The sequence below is a fragment of the Neopsephotus bourkii genome, unplaced genomic scaffold (genome assembly GCF_033783945.1).
Source record: "Neopsephotus bourkii isolate Nb327-2 ecotype Australia unplaced genomic scaffold, CSIRO-AGI_Nbou_v1 NB_663, whole genome shotgun sequence".
NCBI classification, from domain to species: Eukaryota; Metazoa; Chordata; class Aves; order Psittaciformes; family Psittacidae; genus Neopsephotus; species Neopsephotus bourkii.
In genome coordinates, this window is record NW_026901162.1 from 1386654 (window position 1) to 1393554 (window position 6901).

At 42.2% G+C, this 6901-nt stretch overlaps 1 protein-coding gene across 2 annotated transcripts in view; it reads right to left on the minus strand.

Moving 5' to 3' along the window:
- CAB39L (calcium binding protein 39 like) overlaps positions 1-6492 on the minus strand; it is a 47096-nt gene extending 40604 nt beyond the window's left edge. Inside the window, exons 1-2 of one of the 2 annotated variants that reach the window (XM_061353089.1) lie at positions 6290-6492; positions 5836-6064 (exon numbers count right to left, since the gene is read on the minus strand). The gene's annotated coding sequence lies outside the window, so the exon portion shown is untranslated. Of the gene's footprint in view, positions 1-5835; positions 6065-6269 lie in introns of both variants that reach the window. The other variant, XM_061353088.1, reaches the window with a different exon arrangement.
- Between the last annotated feature and the right edge of the window lie 409 nt (positions 6493-6901).

The following is a 6901-nucleotide window of genomic DNA, read 5'->3' on the forward strand; positions in this document are numbered from 1 at the left end:
GGGGGCCATGTGCTATTCACAATTACAGGTAGAAGCAAATGGAAGTCACTTTGCTGACATTTGGGAGTTCTGCTCCACAGTCTTGTGGCTGGTTGTTCCATGAGGCACATGGCAAAACAAGGACTCCTCTCCTCCTGCTTTGCTTCTCATGACTGCATTTATTGCCAAAGAAGCACAAGGTCTTGCTAAAGTTCTTACCACAGCTGTGCATTTCTGCCCCGTCCTCCTCCTTGTATAGTCTCTGCTCTCTAAGCTTTACTTGGAAGGTCTTATCTTTGGTAGAGGCACTAATTTGGTTTAAATTCCCTATTCCTTTCATCAGTTATTTTCAGTCCACTTTTTGGAACTCCATGTTTCCCAAGTGCCTAGCTCTCTGTCAAGGTTGCCTGAAATTGGCCAGGAGGTTCAAAAGTTACCACGGAAAGAGAAGTACGATGAAAGACAGACAGTTTGACCACATAAGCTTTGTTTTCTCAAGAAATCAGTCTAAAAATAACTGAAACACAAAGAAGAGTGATGAGTGAAAAGAATGTAACACAGGCTTACCAAAGGTAGCTCGCACTACAGTCCCTTATGAATATATTTTTAGACAGAGAAAACACAGTAGAACCCATGCATCTAACATGGAAATACACCAAATTAAATATAGTAGAAAATAAACTGGTTGAAGGAAAATTATCATGTTACAGGAAACTGATTGTCTGAGAAGGTAAGAGCAATTTGAGGACAGGATTTTATTTAGAAATTCATAAGAATGAAGAACCTACCCCAAAATCGCAGTGACTCAAAATAGCAAGATATTATCAACACAGAAGAGGACCGGAATATCATTACCTGAGACTCTGGATTGCCTCAAGGACTGAGATAATAAAAATAGGATTAAAAAATAAGAGTAGAAAGTATTAGATAATGCTGAATAGCAGAAGAGCTGGAAAGTTTGCAGATGCCCCATCCCTAGAAACATTCAAAGTCAGGTTGGACAGACCTGAGCAATCTGATCTGGTTAAAGACACCCTTGCCCCTGGCAGAGGGTTGGACAAGATGACCTTTAAAGGTCCCTTCCAACCCATTCTATGAGTCCGTGCATATCTGCTTCAAGCTGACGACTTACTATGAGAAATGACAGACACCTGGTGATTACACACAAATTTTACATACAGGAGAAAGACACATACTAGTCTGTGATGAATTAAGAAAGTAACTGCCAGTAAAAGCACAAAAGCATTCGTCTCTTTATACAAAGTCTTGATGAAACTTCATACGGAACATTGCACGCAACCCTGAACACCCACAGTCAAGTAAAATCAACAGAGATTAGAGAGTGTACAGACAAGGACCCTAGACTGGCCAAAAAAACAGGAAGACCAGCATGGCTAAGAGGCTAAAAGTGCTCACCTTAATAAGCTTAGAATAAAAATACAGGGAAGTCAAAGAAGTTATTTCACCTCAAATAACACTTTATTTATGCAGAAGCAAAAGGCTATAAACTGCTGATGAATAAAGTTATCCTGAAAATGTAAATGCTTCCAACCACTGGAGCTTTGAGATTTTGAAATCACCAACTCTTACCAGGCACACTACAGAGCATCTGTTCATAAATTTTTGACACAGCTGCCTGGCAGTGAGGAACAGGGCTGAATGAGTCCCTTTCTTTCCTACTTTCTAGGAAAACTTTTTCCATCTAATGGTTATTCAGTGTGTGTTTTTATAACATCAAAAACGCATTGTGGACACTCCTGAATGCGTAACGGATACCAGCCAACTTCTGAAACGTTTAGTTGTGATGATGTTCTTTTACTGGTGCTTTTGTGAGGAGCTTATGAGACCAAGGAAGGAAACTGCTGTAGCTTTATCATACCAGAGTGACTCTCCTGGCCTCAGAGGTTTTCTCTCCTGGTCATGGGGAAAATGCCCTCGCAGCACTGCAGGAGGAACGATGGTTTCCAAAGCCTGATGTTGCCATCAGTATGAACAGTATGTTTCAGCCACCAGACCTGGAGAGTCCAGCACATTTTATGAGCCCTACTTTTACAAAAACAGTTTCAAGGAATACAACTCCATGTTCATTTGGGTGAAAAAAAAATGGCACTGGCTTTATTCTAGGCTACAGAAACACTAAAAAACACCACTTTATAAATGTTTGTTTTTTTCTGTGTGCCAGGAAAAAAAAGGAAAATAATCTCACAGACTAAAGCAGCAAGTTGAATCCAGAGGTGGACAAGATTAACAAGACATGAGTTTTAGTGTATTCAGTAAACTGTCAAAGGTAACCTAACATTCTTTCATACTCAGGGCGTGCTTTCCCTCAGAGGCCTCCAACTCTGCAAACATTTAACTGAGAGTAAATCACATTTCCAAAAAAAAACCCCATATACCTGCTGTTACCCTGCTGTCTGCAAAGGGAGAAGCTGAAGCACAGAAAGATTAGAAGACAGACCCAAGGCCACATTAAAAAATGAAAAATCAGTCGCTGTGTCAGGAATGAAACCTAGATCATCTGACACCAAAGCCTATGCTTCATCAGTTTTCAAAATAACTCTTCTGCCAGTTGATCTGTTCATAAAGGGAAAGCATTAAAACAAAAAACAACAGTGCAACTTGAGCTCTTTAATGCAACTATAAAGTACAGTAAGAGATCTAGTTCTGTTTATAGAGACCCTCCCCAATGTCTTTGCTTTTAATCTCATACTTCCCCAAAAGATTACAGTGCAACTGAGCTAGTAAGCATCGTGAAGGAAAAATGCAGACAGCAACATCACTTTACTCACCAGCCCATCCCACTACAAAGTGACTCAGTTAAGCAGCTCAGTAACAACTTCTTCCTGCTGCCCACGAAGGCAAGAATGGGAGAGCACATGAGCCCATCCACGCACTCTCCACAGACGTTCCTCCGGACAAGCATTTGGTCTTCAAAAATGAATGAGCAAAAAACTTTCCTTCCCATCACATATCAGACATCTGTCTTGTCTGAGCTCCCAACTTTCAGTGACTTACTGATCAGAATCAAAACAATAACTTGGATTGGGTGAGAGCTTCTTGAATGGAAAAAGAAACTTTAATTTCCCATTCACCCCAATCTACCCAAGACCCATGTATTTGAATTTAGCACACTTTCTGCATAATTTTGCCTGATTCAGCTTCTACCTAATAGAAGAGACACCTTATTCCCTCCTAATTTCTTAATCCTGCTATATTTGAGAAAGTTGTTGCAATCACAGATCACAAACTCAAACCAGGGTATGGAAGCTCCCATGTGTGCTGATCACCTGGAGAAGACCAATCCATCCTCTCCCATGCAGTCCCCTCATACAACCCATGCTTCATCTGATACGCAAAAAGAATCAGGGCTACACAACAAATAACTTCTCCGCAAATCCTCAACAAATTGCAGATTTTGGAAGGTACATTGCAAATAGGACACAAGATTAACAGAAGAAAGGGCAATTTTATGGTTAAGGGGAAAGAAAGCCATCTCTGCCTGGCAACAAGATTATTCCAAAAGGTCAAGAATTTACTCATCATAAGCCTTGCTGTTGGCTACTTGTTGCATTACCTGGAATGAAGGTAGATATTGGCTGAAACTTCACCTAAACACATAAAACATTGCAGCAATGCCTGCCATTACCACACATCTTTTTTTACCAGATGGCAAGCATCCCAAAGATCAGACGTGAAAAATAAGTAGAAAGCTCTGCCCTTAATCTGATCACATCTACAGAATGAGAATACCAGTATCACACAGTTGTTCAATACCGTCATGAAACTGAAGGCATTCATAGTGATGCTCCACTCAAATGCTGTGGTGGAGGCACTCAAAGAAATTAATAATTTTATTTTCAATTGAGTGTTTGAATGACCATTCAATAAAAAAAAAAAAAAAAAACAAAACAAAAAAACACACAAAACCTGTATAGCCCTTCAGCAAACACAGGAGTAAAATGAAAACACTGAACAGCAATCTGGCACTGAGGCAACAGTCTGATAAAGGCTTTGTTCCGTGATGGTGACACCCTGCTCCGTATCTGCTCACATCCCCTCAGCCTCTGTTGGAGTGGTACAGCAGCTTGCAGGGCCACTTAGGGCCTGGTGGGGAAAAAAAGATCACAAGGGTTTCCAGTCCAGTTCTCCCCACAGTCTTACAAAGAACTGGACCAACATAAGAGGGTTAGAAGAGGATTGAAGGAGGGTAGAGGGACAGGGCTGCTGGAGCTGTTGCTACTTCTCAGGCATTCGCCAGCCAAACCCAGAATGAGAAGATGGTGATGATGAGAAAAGGGAGTGTAAATCTGTGATGATACAAACATATCCCAAGTGGGGTACAGAGATAATCCACTCTGTATCTGTACATTAGTACAGATAAATGACAGAATTAAAGTTAGGAACTCTCTTGAGTGTTTGACTTTGCTGGCTAGTGTTCTTTTATTGCAGCAAGTCCTGTGCTACCACATCTATTATTATAAAATATTTATTACAAAACAGCATTTGCACACTGCAATGCCAGGCAGCATTCGTACTCTAAACCCTTGCAGAAGTGGCATTCTGTGGCACCACACTCACACCAGAATCAATCATCTCTATCACAGGATTACACAAGCTCTCCCACTTATGCTAATGAAGAAGCTAGAAGCAGTAAATGAATACTTTATGTTGAATAAAGCTATAAATATAAGAAACCAGTGGCTTTACACCACCAAGTTTGCAGGACTCAAGAGTCAAGAATATTTGGGATCCCTATTTCCATTTGTCAGCATGGAGGTCTTTCAAACCTAAAAGATTAAGAATTCAATTCCATGCCTAAGTGTAGTCCATAGCAAAACTCTCACAAGCTCAGTCATGCAGAAAGAGGTCTCTTAACTAATGTCTCTGAAGTACACACAGTTCTAACAGAACAGCACTTAATAGCTTTTCATTTATTTAAGTAAAAGGGAAAACAAGTTAAATTTCCATTTCTAGTAGTAACAATAACAGTAGAAATAATGGAAACTGGTAATGTAATTTAAACAACATAATCAGCAGCCAAGAGTGAATAGGACTTCCTCTAAACTCATCAGTGAGGAACATGAATACTGGTTTTGCTTTTTGTTGGGTATTACTGAAAGTTACTTCTCTACACAGCATTACTTGACCGTGCTCTCAGTAAGCCTGCTGTGTTACATTCAATAGCTTCATAGTGCATTGACATCATTTTCTATAGCAGTAATTTCACTTTACTACTAATATTCACCCAAGAAAGAGTCTTTGCTCAGGAAAAAACCCCTTTCTTTAAGGTCACTTAAAGCTCTGCCTGATAATAACTTCGTGAATTGCCCATTGCACAGAACTCACATTTCAGGTTGACAAGACCTAATGCCTGCAAGATGGTTAATTTACATACGCCGTTTCTTGTAAGAGTTCACACACACGTTCATCTCTAACTGCTTCCCACTGTCTTATGCAAGTGGCCACGCTCTCATTCCTCTGCATCTCAACAGCTAGCCTGCAGCTGCAGGCAGTCAGCGGAGAGGAGCAGGAGAAATGATATATTGCAGATATTTTATTTTTGGAAACTGCACTGTAAATAAAGCCATTTCCAGAGATATTCCATGGACACAGAGTGCTTGGTCGCAGAGCCAGCGCCTTATGTAACAGGAGGAGCATTGTTTAGGGTTGCCTGCTTTAAAAAGCCACTCCTGGTAACACAGTTTACAAAGCTATAAAAAGCTAACAGCGTGACTATCGAGAACCAGCAGGCAAGCGGCTTGTTACGAAAAGGCTGGTGCTAACCGGAAAAAAAAGAAAAGTTTTATTAAATCCCTTAACTTTCAGTCACTCAGAGGACACAAGCTTATCCGACACCTACCGTGCGAGGGAAGGTGGGGCTCCTAGGCAGCCCTGCGCAGCCCCATGGCCAGGTGCTGAAGACAGCTCTGCCACCTCTCCGCAATCCACACTGCCAGCAGCCGCCTTCAGTTATCTCCCATTTAATTCCCCTTTATTCCCCCACGCTGATTACCAACACGTGGCAGAGACAAGGGATCCCGCTCCTCAGCCTCCCGCTCCTCTTCTGCCAAGCGGCCGTCAGCCTCTGGGAAAGTGTGAGCAGAAAGGATCGCTTGAACATGCACAGGCGCTCAGAAGCAGCTGTAAATTTCCACTCCCCGCTGCCTGCGGCCGGAGTCCCGGCCTCGCTCCGGCTCCTCGCCGTTCCTGCTCCAACTAGCTCCGTGGCTGGGTGTGCATTTTTCCCCACTGCCCTCCCCACTTCTCACTCTCTCACTCGTCTTGCTCACAGGCTCGCACACCCCCCAACCTCAACGTCAGAGGAACGCATGGAACAGCAAAGGAAGAGGCGACCGTTCTGCTGAGAGATTTCCCCAGTGTTAAGGGAGGAGATGCGATGATTTCGCATCACTTCTGTAAGTTTCCATTCTCCTCCGAAGCCCGTCGGTACAGGGAAGGCACCGCTGACGGGTCCTCGCACCATCACGTGGCGGAGGCTGCTGGAATTAAATTATTCACCTTGCCGTCCTGCTGAGAATGCAAATAAGGGAGCCCAGCGGAGGGTTGTTGTTACAAGATAATAATAAAATCAACATGCTCACGCACCACATCTTCCACTGGAGTCCTGCCCAGAGAAGCTCAAGTTAAGCTGCCTTACTATCTGTTGTAACATAAAGATCCATACACTTCACCACAATAATACTGGAGGGTCACAGATAAATTTACAGGATACTCTAAGCAAAATTTAAATCCCACTGAAGAAAAACATTAGCCTAAAGTATGTCTTCAAAGTGTAATGTGATGGGGGGGGGATCATACAATTAAAGTATTCTGAAACAAGTATTACCAGCTCTTACCAAGCACACAAATACAGCAGAATGTAATTAAAGGGATTTTTAATGCTTCACTTTTCTCTCTTGGC